General features: G+C 53.6%; 1 protein-coding gene across 2 annotated transcripts in view; it reads left to right on the forward strand.

The window, feature by feature from the left end:
- Positions 1 to 261: 261 nt before the first annotated feature.
- Positions 262 to 15,037, forward strand: part of ELFN1 (extracellular leucine rich repeat and fibronectin type III domain containing 1) — a 177,043-nt gene continuing 162,267 nt past the window's right edge. For both annotated transcript variants that reach the window (XM_030579042.1, XM_030579041.1), the window contains exon 1: positions 262 to 579. The gene's annotated coding sequence lies outside the window, so the exon portion shown is untranslated. The remainder of the gene's footprint in view (positions 580 to 15,037) is intronic.

Below are 15,037 nucleotides of genomic sequence, written 5' to 3' on the forward strand. Positions count from 1 at the left end.
CCCCTTCTCATTTACAGACCGCCTCGGCCAAACAATCTGATTAGAAGCTTTGATGCTTCAACTTCACCTAACGCTCCATTGGATCAGCCCGCGCCTTGTGCTGAAGTTACACACCCCCTGCCCCCCCTCCTCCCCCGCCCCGCTCCCAGCCCCTCCCCCCACTCGGACTCCTACATTAAACCTTTGATCACGCTCGGCAAGAATGTGCTACTACCTAAGCGCGGGGCATCGCGGCTGCTGGATGGCCCCTCTCCGGCCCCAGACCGCCTTGGAATAGATTGAAATAACCCCCCACCCACCCCATAGCGGAGCCCAGCGCTTTCCACCGAGGCTCGCCTGCATGAATCCCGTTGCATTTCCTGGATCTTGGAGGTTCCTTGCTTGACGCAGTGAGGAGCTGCAGCCCGCTCTGTTCTCAGGCCAAGTCCAGCCCTGGGATTTGTCTGTTTGAAATTTGCCGTCTGGAGTGGGAGTTGCCGGCGCAGGGGGTGTGGATCGGCCGGAGAACGTGTCCCCCAGGGCAGAGATCAAGGACCATCCGGTCCGGCCGACGGACCCCTCCCCGCATGTCACAGGCAGGTAGGTGAGCCGGGCGGGGTGGGATTGCGAGGGAAGGGAGCGGGGCCAGCAGCCGACGCCGTGTGCCTGGCTTCCCTTCCCGTCCCTCCCCTGCCGCAGTACCGGGGCAGCGGGCGCGAGCTCGCTCGCCTTCCCCATGCGGCTCCGGGGTCGGCTGGCTAAAGGGGCCGCTCTGTACGGTGCGCCGGGACACGCCAGCCCCGGTACCCGCCTACCCAACTCCGCGCTCCCTTTGCAACTCGACCCCTTCGCCGGCCAGCGCTGCCTCCTTCCCCCTTCCCCGTCCCATCCCGCGGCAGATGTTGCCGGAGATAAGCCCTGTCTCCCGGGGCTCTCCCAGGCGAGCACTACGCCTGCCGAGCCGCCCCTGCGCCCTGGGAGAGGCGCCCAGCCGCCGGACAGGTCCCCTCCCGAGCTCGCCCCCTTTGCCGGCAGGGACGCTGCGAACTCCCGGTGCAGCCCGCGGGTGGCCGCACCGGCCGGCCCAACTTTCCGAAGCCCGGCCCGGCTGGCGGGGCGAGCTGCGCGCTGAACTCGACTCGCCCTCCGCTCGCTCCCCGCCTGGAGCCCCCGGGGCTCTGCGGCGTCCCTGGCGGCTACCTGGGTCCTGGCTCCGGAGCGAGCGGGTAGGTTTCAGCACTGGCGGCCGGCGGACAGCTCCCAGCGCCCCTACCCCCGCGCGGACAGCTCCCAGCGCCCCTACCCCCGCGCGGAACCCCGGCGCCCTGGCAAAAGCCAGGAGCCCAAGCCGGGGCAGAGGGGATCCCCCCACCCAGCAGCGACAGGGCTCCCCAGTTCCGGAGGCTGTGGAGTATAAAGAACTGCGAAGCCGCTGCCTGCAGCCCTCCTCTTCCTCCCCCACCCCTAGCTCAGAGGCTGGCCCCGCTCCGCTTCGCTCCTAGCCGGAGTTAGGTTTCTCCCTAGCCTCAGTGAAGCTAATGGTTCCGCCTGCCTCTCCCTGCACTTTAGTCAGCCTTGAAGTAGCTCCCTGAAGCCTCGCCCCTAGGAAGGTTAATGCAACTGTTGCCTTCAGCGAGGTCTGGTGATTCGGAGCTAAGTGGGATCCGGAGCTAAGTGGGATCCGGCGCCCAGTGCTGAGTGGGGAGGGGGAATGTTGTGGCCCTATGGAGGCGGAAGCTCGCAAGGCTTCGCGGGGCTCACTATCCGCCGGCAGAGGAGGGAAGAGTTTTGCAACCCCCACTAAAGTGTGCATGTGTGTGTACGCGCGTGAGTGTGTGCGCCTGTGTGGGGTGGGTGGATAATAGCGATATGCCCAAATGTTTCTTAACAGCCGATTGAAATCTTCCTGACAGGTTAACTTGTGCTCAGAGAAAGCTGTATACTGATCGCTTTGGAACTTGTCGAAAATGACTAATGACCTGACGGTTACTATTCCTGAGAGACTGCAACTCAGCGATTGTTAGTCCTGCAAATCAGGGGAGGCTTTGCTTGGGTTTTAAAATTGGGCTTTCTCGGCGTGTGTGTGTGTGTGTATCAATAGATTTCTTGAAATCACACGTTGCTAATTTGCTTCTGAGTTGGCGGCTCTCCGCTCCAACTCCCCACGTCTTCTTTAACATGAATTCTATTTTTGCAGCCAAAAACGTGCCACACATATAGTTTTAATTAAATGAACAAGCAGGAGGTGGGGGGGAACCTCTCTCGCAAATGTGGGCTTGGATTTTAATCTCCTCTTATCCCCGGTCCAACAATATGTGACTCTAATTGAAATGAGGACTGCAGAGAGTTAGAACCTTGTTAAAGGAAAAACGGTACTATTGAACCTAAATGCTCCTCTCTTCTTGGCATCTCGTCCTCTCTCCCCCGAAGAGTCCCCTGGAATGGCTAAGTTTTAAAATAATAATAAAAGCCAGGCTGGACAGATGGACAGTCAATCTCTTTGATTGGTCTCCAGTGGGGTTTTCTCCTCTATTAGACTTTTCAGGTTGTACAGGAGATTTCGTTGCTATCCGATGAATGCATTGCAGTTTTAATTATAATGACAGATGTTGCTGCAAAGTCCCATCTCCGTAACAGAATTAATGATAAACACAGAGGGCCGAGTAGCTTGCCAATCAGGGAGCCCATTGTTAAGCCGCAACCAGAGTTGCCAAGTAATGTTCATGATGCATTTTAACGAAGCCAGGCCAGTCCCCCCTTAGCCCAGTGCCCAGAACCCACCTCAGCGTGAACCGGATCTTTAAACCAGGCCTGGACACACACACGCTTAGGCTGGGCTCGGGGAGACTATTGGCCAGGCGCTGCACACGGATGGACCCTTGAGATCTCTTCCAGTCCATTTAAAATCTCTGTTGCTGTACAGCTCGATAGCCCCAGAGTTGCTGTACTTGATGCACTAAACGAGTCATGCCGGTCCTGCTCTTTATTTATTATTTAAAGCTTGGGTTTCCCTGGTGTGCGGCGAAGGCCGCTTGTCCCTGGTCGGCCTGGCTGTGCTTGGGGGGGTGGGGAGGAAGAGACCGCTGTACTGTTACTGTTACTCTCCTTCACACTCCGTTTCATTGGAATAACAACCCCCCCATGAGTCCTCACTTCGGAGCTGCCTTCGATTGAATAACGCCCTCCATCCTCGGCAAAAACAGACCCGCTCGGCTCGCGGGTTGCTGTTTTCCTCTCCCCGGAAATGTCAGCTTCCCCGCGAGGAGCAGGGAAGCGACTTCTATGCAGGGATGCAAACCCAGCCCAGCCCGCATCCAATTCCTTCCAGCCCTGGACGGGGCTGCATCCCCTCCGCTGCTCCAGCTCCGGGGGCTGAGCCACTTCGCAGCGGGGGGTGCAGATAACGTTCTGTCTGGCCGCTCCGTGCCCCCCTTCCCCGGAAGGAATCGCTGGGAGAGCAGCATTTGCTGCTGTCCAGCGTCCTTGGCTGGCTGCGCCCGTGGCTTACCCCTTCCCTGGCTTCTCAGGGCCTCCCTCGCCTTCTCCTTCCAGCCGGATCATCAGCCGGCCTCGCATTCGCCAAACTTTGCATTGCTCCATTTGCAGGGGCAGCGCTCCGGACGCGTAACTTGCCCGGTTTGACTAAATAACCGGGCTGCTCCTGTCTGCAGCGCTCACAGCTGCCCTGGGTCCGGCCAGGGGGTTCATTTGGGCCGAAGGGTTTGTTATGTGCGCCCTGTTGAACTGCTGGGGACAAGTGCCAGGGACTCGGGAGTAGGAATCTTGGGGACTCGGGGTTAATGACAAAGAACGATGAACTTCTCCCGTTCCGAAACGCAGCGCGCTGCGCGCTGATCCTCTCCGGCTCTGCTCCGTCTCCGAGCTGTCCGGGAAGCTGCTACCACTGACCTTCCAAACTACACCACTGCTCCTTATCGCCTAGTGTTAGCCCGGGCTTTCTCCCTCGGCCTACAACACCCCCAAATCCACCCGCGAGAGACTCTTTCTCTTCCTAAATCATTGCTCCGTGGCAGGGCGCTTTGGATTTGACTTGTCAAAGATAATCCAGTCTGTTCTTTCTCTTATAATGTGGGGACTTTCGAATTGCCAGAGGTTTCCCTCTATTTCTCAGCGCCTTGGGCCCCCTCTCACAAATCAGCCTGACCCAAAGTTTTTAGCCTGTCAGTCGCCCAGCTTCCTAAAGACCTGAGCCCAAGGTCTGGCACCTAGTGATGTCACAGACCACACAGGCTTTTCTGTTGTGGTGATGTCACTCTGCTCTTGTAGACACTTTCCTAGGAGAGCCAGACAGCATCCAGAGTTGGATCCCCATCTCCTCCCATCGTCCATCTCTCTCCAGCTCAGCTTGGTATTTTGCTCCTGATTAAACTCTGTATCAATTATTCGCCCTCATTCGAGCTCTGAGCTGATCATTGCTGCATTAGCCACGCCGGCTCAATCTAGCTAGCTATCGCTTTTCCTAATGCATAGCTTGGAGTAGGCTGAGAACACCCGGCCCAGCGGTTCAGCCCTGTTACTCTCAGCTGGAGGGCTTTCCGTCTCTTGATTTCCGCTCGTAAAAAGGTGCTTTTTGTCAGGTTTTCAATTTCTGCTAGCAACAGGCTTGCCCAGTGGGGGGACGGTACAAACAGCAACTCAGAGGATAGTGACCTTTCAGCTCACTCTTCATTAGAGTACACTTTACTTGCCCTTTCGGTAATTACGGTCCTCAAGATTGAGCAGCAGACACCTTCCCTCTCTGCACCGGGACCAACCTCCTTCCCTTAGTTTGATGCGTGTCGTCGCCAGTTTGCACCGTATTAAACATTCACAAGTTTGCCGTGGTGAATAAAGAGATCATTAATATAAATTGATTCCGGGGTTGCAAAGGGGGTGCCGCCGTATGTATAAATGACAGCTATTGAGGGAGAGTAGAGTGAGCAGGCGGTGCCTGGCGAGGTGCGTTTCGAATTATTTCAGAATGTTCCCAGATTAATGGGTTGTCGCTCTGAAGTCTCCGCCAGCGCCAAAACACAGACGCTGTGAAGGGGAGGGCGGTAATCAAGACGCCTTGAAGGGATTGCAGGCGGCAGGCTTGTTTTAGAGGTTCCGCAGCTCACCTTACATTTACTGTATAAATAATTAGGCAGCATTTTTCTCTCGCTCTCCCAATCTTAGGAGGAAGCTGCATGGCCAGGACCGAACCGGGGTGGGTAGCGGATGCTGCTGTGCTTGCTGATCCGGGCCTGGCTGGGTCTGCGGGGAAAGCGGAGTTCATCTGCACCCCTCTGCCCTCAGCCACACCCAGAGGCTTTCAGTCCAATGCTCAGGGCGCGGCGCTGGGAGAAAGGCCTGTCTCAGGAAGCGAGGGGCCTGCCGCGTTGGCTTGTCTTGACATCTTTATAGCCACATCTAGTGGATTTCCAAAGGCAGGGACTGCAGCCAAGAAACGTCTCATAAAGCAGGTGACAAGGCACGGGCCACAAATCCCTGCGTTTCTTGAACATCCGACAGCACCCAAGGCTGTCCAGACTCCGCAGGGAAAGGTCAAAGGCCGGGAATCAGGGAGCCACGTGGAAACGGACAGGGATACCCGCCAGACAGACACTTCCCAGCTTTGTACTGGCTGCATATCCCTGTCCCCTCCTCCTCCCTCCACACCCACTCCCCCTTCCCCAGCTCTGTTGAACCTGGAAATGATCTTGCTTGGACCCTTTACGCTCTGACCGGCCGCTCAAAGCTCTGCACGAAACTCTGGTGGCGGTCACTGAGCGCTATGTAAGAAGGGGACCAGGGTAAGAGCTGCTCTGCCTTTGCGCCCAGCACCGCTGTGCCTGTGCAGATCTGGGGTAGGATGCCTAGTGATTGTTGCACACACACACACACCGGTTTCAGTGCATTTCTTCTGGGGGCTCTTCTTCCTCCGGCTCGCCCTCTCCCCCATGCATAAGGCTTTATCTCCATTCGCGGTCTCTGGGATTGAGTCAGCTCCTTTGTATGCCGCTTGAATTGGCCAGCTGCTTTGTGGAGAGAGGCTGAGATCGTGCTGGGAGTACAGAGAAAGAGGAAAAAATCAAAGCCTGGGCTGAAAACGGGACAGGAAGCATGAGCTCGGGGAGGAAAACAAAGAGTAAAGAGCGAGGGAAGGGGAGCTCTCTGGGGAGCTGGCTGGCGAGCCGGCCAGATGGCTCCCGGCGCAGGGAGAGGGGCTGCAAAGGAGGGTCTCCCTCCCTAGCCCAGAGGCAGACGGACAGACCCACTGGCCCTGGAAAGGCGAGTGCCAGTGACCCACCGGAGCAGGCCCCTCTCCTTGGCCAGCGCTAGGGGCTCCCGGGGGTCGGGGTTGGGGCCAGCTGTATTTACAGCCCCCGAGGTGTGCTCATCAGGCGGGTGGTTGGGAACCGCTGGGGGAAGGGAGAGGCAAGTCCGAGTTAGGGCGACCACGCTGATGGGCGCGGTATGAAGAAAGGAAAGAGATGGACAGAGAAGGATGAGACCAGGACAGGGGCTAATCAGCTGGGGAGAGAATCTGCCCCAGATCTAGTCCTTGTGCTGCAGGGACACCCCCCACCCTTCTCAGGTCTAGCGGGACAGGTCACCGCCAACTAATGCCGCCCCCAGGGTAATCTCCATACTCAGCATCCCGGTCTGTGCTTCCCTCCCCTCCCCCATTTCCTCTCTGGGGGGATCGGAGGGGGCCTTGCTCCCTGGCCGGCGTGTCCCCCCCTCTCCGGCGCGGGCTGTGAGCGCACTCTTCATTCTAATGAGAAAGTCGCTCCGAATGGGCGAGGCCTCATTCGCTCTGCCTCCGGGAGGCAGGGACCGGCGGAGGGCCCGATGGGAACGCGATGAATGAACGAATCTCCATAAAGAGCCCTGAGCGGGAGTTAGAGCGCGGAGGAGGCAGAGCTGGCAGCAAACCTGGGCTGGCGGGAAGCGCAGGTAAGGAGACGGCTCCAGGGCGGGTAACTCCTGCTGCCAGCGCAGGTCCGCTCCGGTTCCACCCCGGGGCAGTTCCTCGCACACACCCAGGGGAAGGGAGGCGAAGGCATCAGGTGCGCTGGTGTCCCCAGGGCTGGGTGTGGCTTGACAGCTGTTGGTGGATATTGGGCAGACCTTCTAAAGCCCCGAGCTCGCCGCAGGTTTGCATTGCTCCCAACAGGGGCTGCTGGGCTCTGTGCAAAGCCAGGCCCCATAGACGTTTGTGGGGGAGAGGGGTTCCCCCTTCAAAATGTGGAATTGCAAAAACTTTCCAGGAAGTTTCTCCACTGACTCGCTCCCTTCTCCCTGCCACCTTCCGTCCCCTCGTGGCCTTTCCCGGGGGCTATGTTTAAGCTAGAAAGACAAAGCCGGAGGGGAGGCGAAGTGGACTAGCAGGGAGGCTCGCGGCTTTAACTCTCCAAGGGCGGAACAATCTCTTTCTACCCGTCCGGCATGGAAGTGGCTTTGCAGGGGGTGAGCTCCGGGGTGCACGGGGTGCGTGTGTGTCTAGAGCCGCAGTTATTTGAGTGCTGTGTGCCGGGCACGGACGGAGCCTGTCTCAGCGGCACTCGGGCACTGCCGGCAGGGCAGGAAGTCTCCCCTTGCCTGGCAGGGCAAAGCACCGGGGGAGGGAGAGACACCCAGCCAGGGAGCAGGGCTCCCTGTGGGGAAGGAAGAGCAGGGCTGTCCTCACTCACACAGGTAGTTCCCACAGGGGTGCAAGTCCCCGGACTTGCTTGGGAGCGGGTGCTGCTTTCGCCAGAGGCGGTCAGATCTGGGGGCTCTCTTCCGTCCTTCCGACACGTGAGCGGGGCCCCACGGTGGATTCTCAGTAACAATCCGGGTGGGGGGTTACGGGGGCCAGGCTTCCCAGCGCTGTATTCGCGCGTTTGCTGATATTTGCACCCTTGGCGATACAAAGCCGAAGGGACAAGTCGCTGGAGCTTTCACACGAAGCCATAAACAGGCAGCTCCTTCCCTTCTGAAGGGAAAACCACTTGTACTGATCTTAAAGGCGAAATCTCATTACCATGCGAGATCGAAGAAAACGCTCCCCAAGGCTCCCCAAAGGCATTGATCTGCGCATGTAACTCGCTGCATCTTCATTACACTCCAGGGCGCAGATTTGTGGGTCCCTAGGCTCGCAGCGCAAAGGCTGGGAGAGCTGGAGGAAAGGCGCTTCTTCCTCGCCTGGCTGCAGGCCGGCGTTTGGGAGCAGGGCCCCTGGCTGTCTCCTCTCCGACGGCGCCAGGGCGCTAATCTGTAGGGCTAGGGGCCTGGGGTCGCTGGGCGGCCAGGAAGCTGCTTCGGCCAGACACCTGCTGGGTTCCGGACCCTGCAGGGATTTACCGAGCCGGCCGCTTCCTGCACAGCGCAGACTGGTGGCGGAGGGGAAGGGGGGGGGCGGGAATCCCACGGCCAGGCCCCAGATGCCAGGCGGAGCTGGCTAGCGGGATGGAAATGGCAGCTCTCCCTAATCCCCGGCGGATGATACCTTCTTGGGAAGGCCTGTGTTCGGCCTTGGGGAGACAGTAGTGCCCCCCTGGCCCGCAGCTCCGGGCCCCGGCTTTGCAAGTTCCCCCCGACGGCTCCTTCCAGCTCGCCCCTGCCATCTGCAGAGTGGGGACGCGGCCCTGTGCAGCCGCGTCCCCCCAAGGTTACGGCAGGACAAGGCGCGTGTAAGGGGACAGCTATGGAGCAGTGTGGTTTTGCCTGGTCTGTAGCACCGCGCAGGGACTGGGCAGAGCTGGCCCGGGGCCGGCGCCTGGGGAGCCCCTTGTTGTACCTGGGGAGAAGACATGGAGCCGGGGAAGGTTGTAACACTGCCCCGCCCCGAGAGGCAAACGCGCTGTCTGCAGCCAGTGCAGGACCCGACACGTGCTCCACACGCTGGCCGGCAGCGCTTCCTCAGGGGCCGGTTTTCCCCGCCTCCCCCGGGCCCCTCTGTTTCTCTCTCCTCTGCAGCCAGTGGTGCTCACAGCAGTGTTTGGTTTGCACTTTCTGGCTTCTGTAGCCACAGACACTCTCTGTGCCTCAGACACACAGTACTCACCGACTGTCTCACGCTCAGACACACGGTGACCCTGACACACAGACACCTGGACTCTTTCTCACACCATGGCACTGACACACACACCGTGACACTGACACACACACCTGGACTCTCTCTCATACACACACTGTGACACTGAGATGCATACCTGGACCCTCTCTTACACACACACACACACACACACACACACACACACACAGAGTGACACTGACATGCACACCTGGACTCTCTCTCTCTCTCTCTCTCTCTCTCTCACACACACACACACACAGACTGACACGGACATGCACACCTGAACACTCTCTCTCTCACACACACTGTGACACGGACACACACACCTGGACACTCTCTCTCTCTCTCTCTCACACACACACACACACACACACACACACACACTGTGACACTGATACGCACACCTGGACTCTCTCTCACACATACACCTGGACTCTCTCACACCCACCCACTGTGACACTGATACGCACACCTGGATTCTCTCTCTCTGTCTCTCTCTCTCTCTCTCTCTCTCTCACACACACACACACACACACACACACACACACACACAGTGACACGGACACGCACACCTGAACTCTCTCTCTCTCACACACACACTGTGACACGGACACACACACCTGGACACTCTCACTCTCTCTCTCTCACACACACACACACTGTGACACTGATACGCACACCTGGACTCTCTCTCACACATACACCTGGACTCTCTCACACCCACCCACTGTGACACTGATACGCACACCTGGATTCTCTCTCTCTCTCTCTCACACACACACATTGTGACACTGACACACACACCTGGACTCTCTTTCTCACACCCACCATGACATTGACACACACACCTGGACTCTTTCTCACCCACACACTGTGCCACTGACACAAACCGATTCTCTCAGAATCCAACACAATGTGACATTGGTATACACACCCAGACTCTCAAACTCCAGCACACCTTGACAGTGACACACCCACACTGTGACACTAACCCCCCCCCACTCTCTCACACTCCAAAACAACATGACACTGGCACACACAACCCAACTGTCTCACACTCAAACACCCTGTGACACTGAAATACACACTCCTTCCCCTTTGTGCAATATGGAACCTTTTAAAGTAACATGAACACACACTAAGGGGATATGCGTGAGAAGGGGTCACCTTCCCAACCCCTCCGAGGCCCTGGGGTGAACTCAGTCCTGGGCACTCCGGCTGCTATTTCTCCAGCCAAAGCCCCAGGCTGAGGCTGTGGCAATCAACGTGCACCAGCTCAGTGAGCACAACTGCTTGCTGATGAGAAGCTTCCTGCCCTTCCCTCAATGAGGTGCCCTGAGAAGGGATTGCTAGTGCTCTTCTGATTGGCTTCATTCTCCAATGGAGCAGTCACTGAATTAGGACTTGATTTTTTTCCACCTTCGAGTCCCAGCCAGATTAGATTATGGATTTGGCCGATTTCATGCAACTGGGGGAGGGAGGAGTCCGAGAAAGAGAGAACAGGATCCCCTGGAGAGGAGAGAAATCATATCTAGATAAGAGCTTGTTCTCCATGTCTGCTTAATGCAATCCTGTTTGATCATCAGGCAGCACAAGATCTAAGGCCTCACCAGGAAGGATAAACTAGGAAAGGTCAGATTTTGCGCTCATTTGATGTGTGAGGAGGAGTATTCTGAATGTTGGGGATTATTTATTTGTTCCCTAGTCCAAGCAGAAACAAGCAAACAAACAAAAGCCTTGGTCACAGCTTCAAAGATTTGTATAATCTAAATCTGGATGTGATGCTGCAGTGTGGGGCGGCTTACAAAGCAGCATCAATAAAGTCTTGTCTGTCCCTGGGCTGCAGGGTTCGGTGGCCAGCAATCCGTGCAGCTGCATCAGTGCAAACTCCTGGGGGGGGGGGTGTCTTTTTTAAAAGTCTCTTTTAAAATCTCTCTGTTCCACCAGCACTAGCCTTTGCTGGCCACCTGCTACTGAACTGAGGCTAATCCCAAGGACGGACAAGGCCTGGGATTTTGTGGTTACCTAGCAAAGGCTAGTCAGTGCACAACAGGCTGGAACAAAGAGACTTAAAATATTAAATATAATAGAAATGTCTTAGCAGAGCCTTTTTTGGTAGGTATCCTGGCACTGAAATGAGAGGATAATGGTCTGATGTGTCGGCTCAGGAAAGCTGCTCCATGTGGAGTGAAGGGAAGGAAATCCCATTGATTGGGCCTGTGTGAAAAGCAGACAAATAGGATGACCTGAGTAGCATCCTTGATGGAATATAGGGAATGAGTGGACTATGCAGTCAGAGAGAAACTCAGAGAAGTGGGGAGAGACAGGGGTAGGTAGGGCTTTGAGGTCAAGGACAAGGAGGTTGAATTTTCAATGGAGAAGGAGAAGCCAGTGTAGGGATTCAAAGGTGTGTGTATGTCACATGGACTGAGGGGCCAGGTACATCTTCCTGGTGACTGCATATTGTATAGACTGGAAAGGGGAAGGAGAGGAAATTCCTGTGATCAAGGCAGGAAATGAGAGTTTTAGCTATCTGAATAGAAAGAAGAGGTTTTGATGGCAGAAGCGGCAGGACTTGGGCACCACGCCATGGGAGGAGTGAACTAGAGTGAGGCATCTGAGCTGGCCTCAGGGTTAAGAACCTGAGTGACAGGGATAACAGAGGTGTGATCAACAATGACAGAGCACGAAGTGGGGGGTCGGAAGGGGAAAAACTGGGAGTTTAGGGTTTGTCTACATCAAGTATGAGCTGATGGTGAAACTCCCAGAAGGAGATGTAAATGGCAGAATGAAAGAGAGAGGTAGGCCTGGGAGTCATCCACTTTGGGATGGTCAATAGATATGTGGGTGAACAGAGAGCTCACCCAGGGAAAGGGTAGTGAAGGGGAAGAGAAACCTAAGAGCAGAGTTTGGCAGGATTGCCACTGAAAGCAGCAGCAGGAGAAGGAGGATGACCCACCAAAAAGACAGTGAAGGGGGATGGAGGAAAGGTAGGAGAAAGACAGAGGAGCAGAGCTATGGGAAACTAAGGCAGGGCAAGAGGTCGAGCATGACCAACAGTGTTAACAACAGCTAGGAATCAAGGAGAATGATGGTGCACTGACCCTGAGACTTAGCCAGGAAGAGAGCATTACACATCTTGGTGGGAGCAATTTCAGAGGAATGGACGGGGTGGAGTAGAGGGGAAAGATGGGCGCTCATTTGGTGAGTGTGGAAGTGAATGTGTGTACAGCACCTAGCACAGTGGGGTCCCGCTCCATGACTGGGGCTCCATGCTACTGTAACACAAATAAATGGGAAGAAAGGAAGTGAATGATAGCTGGAGAGGCAGGTGAGGGACCAAGGGTTGGCTTTTTGAGGTTGGAGAAACTGGAATACGCATGGTATGGGGTGGGGAAGAAACCGGAAGGGAGAGGTTAAATGGGGCAAGAAGGTCAGGAGAAAACAGGGGCAGGTGAAGGAGCTAGAGGTAGAGTATCCATGTCAATCTGCATATAGAAAAATCTACCAAATCAGCTGGAGGTTCTCAATCTGCCATTTCAGTGTAGCCTGGCTAAGACAGAACCTTCTGTAATACCCTTTTGGCATGATCCCCAACATGGGAGTTAAATGTAAACATTCTACAGCAGCCTGAAAAAATATTCTGAAACCCCTTTGTGGAAATAAAATCATGGCGAGCTGCATTTGTCAGAATAGCTCCTCACTTCGACAAGGCTGAATGGTATCTCTAGCTTTGGATAGCATCAGGGAAGAACTGAAGACAGAGGTGTAAAAAGAGATGGACAATCTGCAATACTGGTGACCAAGGGAGGAGAAGTCATCTTGGCACAGACCAGAATGACCCTCTGAAGAATATGCATTTGATAGGCCCAGATCTTGCAGCCTTTACACATGTGAATAGTCCCTGGTGCACATCATGAATAGTTTTACTGAAGACAATCGGACTAACATGGTGGTGAGGGCTGTAGGACTTATAACTAATGCTTCAGAGAACACAATACACACACATAACATTTTAAATACACTATAGATTTGTCCAGTGTTCATACTAACACTTAATGAGCAAAACCTCAGCAAGTATAAATCAACGTAGCTCTATTGAATTCAATGCAATTATGCCAGTTTACAAATGCTGAGGATCAGGTACTACGACCCAATACATTTGAAAAATAGTTACATAGTTTGCATCCTATTATAGCATTAAAATGTAGGAGTTGGACAAGTGTAATCTTTTGTAGCTACGTCATTTTAAAAATCAATGGTAATAAGTATATGGAAACGTATGTGATGTACTGTTTCGGCTTCTATCTGCTTTTAGGTTTATTACAGTAAATGCATAGATTTCTTGTGCCAGACTCATCCTTCATCCAATTAAATTGAGTTAAACCTCAGGCATATTTGGCACCTTGTTTCTCTCTATACCTTTGAAAATGGGCAGGTAGCGATAATAACATTTTACACTTGGTGGCATCGTTCATGGCAAAGGTTCCCAATATCCTTTTACAAACTATGTTCATAAATTGGTATAGTATATGTGTGTACTCATGTACATTGGATGCATTGGCATTGTCTATGTATTTTGTCATACACTTTGCGTGTGTGTGTGCATATATAAATAATACATTTTGCTTCTGCCACATTACTTTGCAAGTGGAAGAAGTTTTAAACAATTTTAATTGGGACTCTCCTCCTCCAGAGCATGGTGTATTTTAGTTGCCATGAGCCCAACTCCGAAGTACTCGGAGACAGGTGATACAGGTGAAGCCTCTCCTTAAATAGCTTGAAGTAGTTTTTATAGGCCTAAAAATGTCACAGATGCAAAGACTGCTATCTCTGGACCTTCCAAGGGTAGAAGCAACTGTTGTGAGGACCATTGGGTACCTAGGAATCACCCATTACTGTCCTAAAATAAGAACCTTAAGCCACTGGTGAGTCCCAAGACACTGGTCCTTGAACTGCTCTGTTTCAGACTTGGATATTATCTGTTCTGGGCCCAGCGCCAGAGTTCTGGGGAGTGATTCACATTTTTTGCAGGCAGGGGGTGTAGAATGGAAATACATTCGTGGTAGCATGATTTAATATTTTAAAAATGAAGCATCTGAAGCTGTTCAGATGTCTGGATTCTTAGAATAAGTCCCGTGGAGCTGGGTTCATTGGCCTAGTGTTGCAAGGCAGTCAAAGGCGCATACTAAATTAACTTATTACACAGCTCGGTAATGTATCACATGGAAGTGATGTCTACATATGGGGCATGTGTAATTGTGGAGAGAGGATATAGATATAGAGGATAAATAAAAAAAAACAGTGGTGAGTGACAAGGACATAAATAATTCCTTGGGATTCTGGTGACATTAAAATAAATTGTGAGTCATAAACTGTGAAAGAGATGTGATGTCAAAGGAAAACCCTATAATGTATTTATATCCATGGTCAGGATTTGCTGGGTTTTTTAAAAAATGCATTAATTTAATTACATATTTTAAATTAATGTTTGCTCAAATTAGAGCAACACCATCAGCTTACTTTTACTGCCTTTTTATATTTATTTTGCTTGGTTTGTGGATTTTGTTTCCAGTTTTTCTCCTTGCTTAGTGAGACTCGTAATATACAGCTGTGATGTGCAAAACATGAACTGCCATTTCTTTGATAATATCTGAATGATGTGCTGTGAATATTTCTGTGCTAGCAGGCTATACAGCATGAAGCAAAGCCCATCATTAGAGAGACAGCCCAGTCTTCCAAGATTCTGAATGTCTCCTACTTAGTGGCCTTAACTCCTACAGAGCTCAATGAGAGACGAGGGTGCTCTGCAGCTCCCAGGAGCCGCTCAGCACCTTGCAGGATTGGGCTCTGACAGCATGAGGCACAGAGAGATGAACCCCTGTGGGCCAGATTCTCAGCAAGAGGGAGTTTCACGTTCTATTTTTTTCTCTAGTATACCATACCCCTTTGTTATTGATGAAGACTACTTGCAAGTTATAAGCTTGGGCCAAATTTTTGGCTGCAGCCGCC

Source organism: Gopherus evgoodei, chromosome 10 (genome assembly GCF_007399415.2).
Source record: "Gopherus evgoodei ecotype Sinaloan lineage chromosome 10, rGopEvg1_v1.p, whole genome shotgun sequence".
Lineage (NCBI taxonomy): Eukaryota > Metazoa > Chordata > Testudines > Testudinidae > Gopherus > Gopherus evgoodei.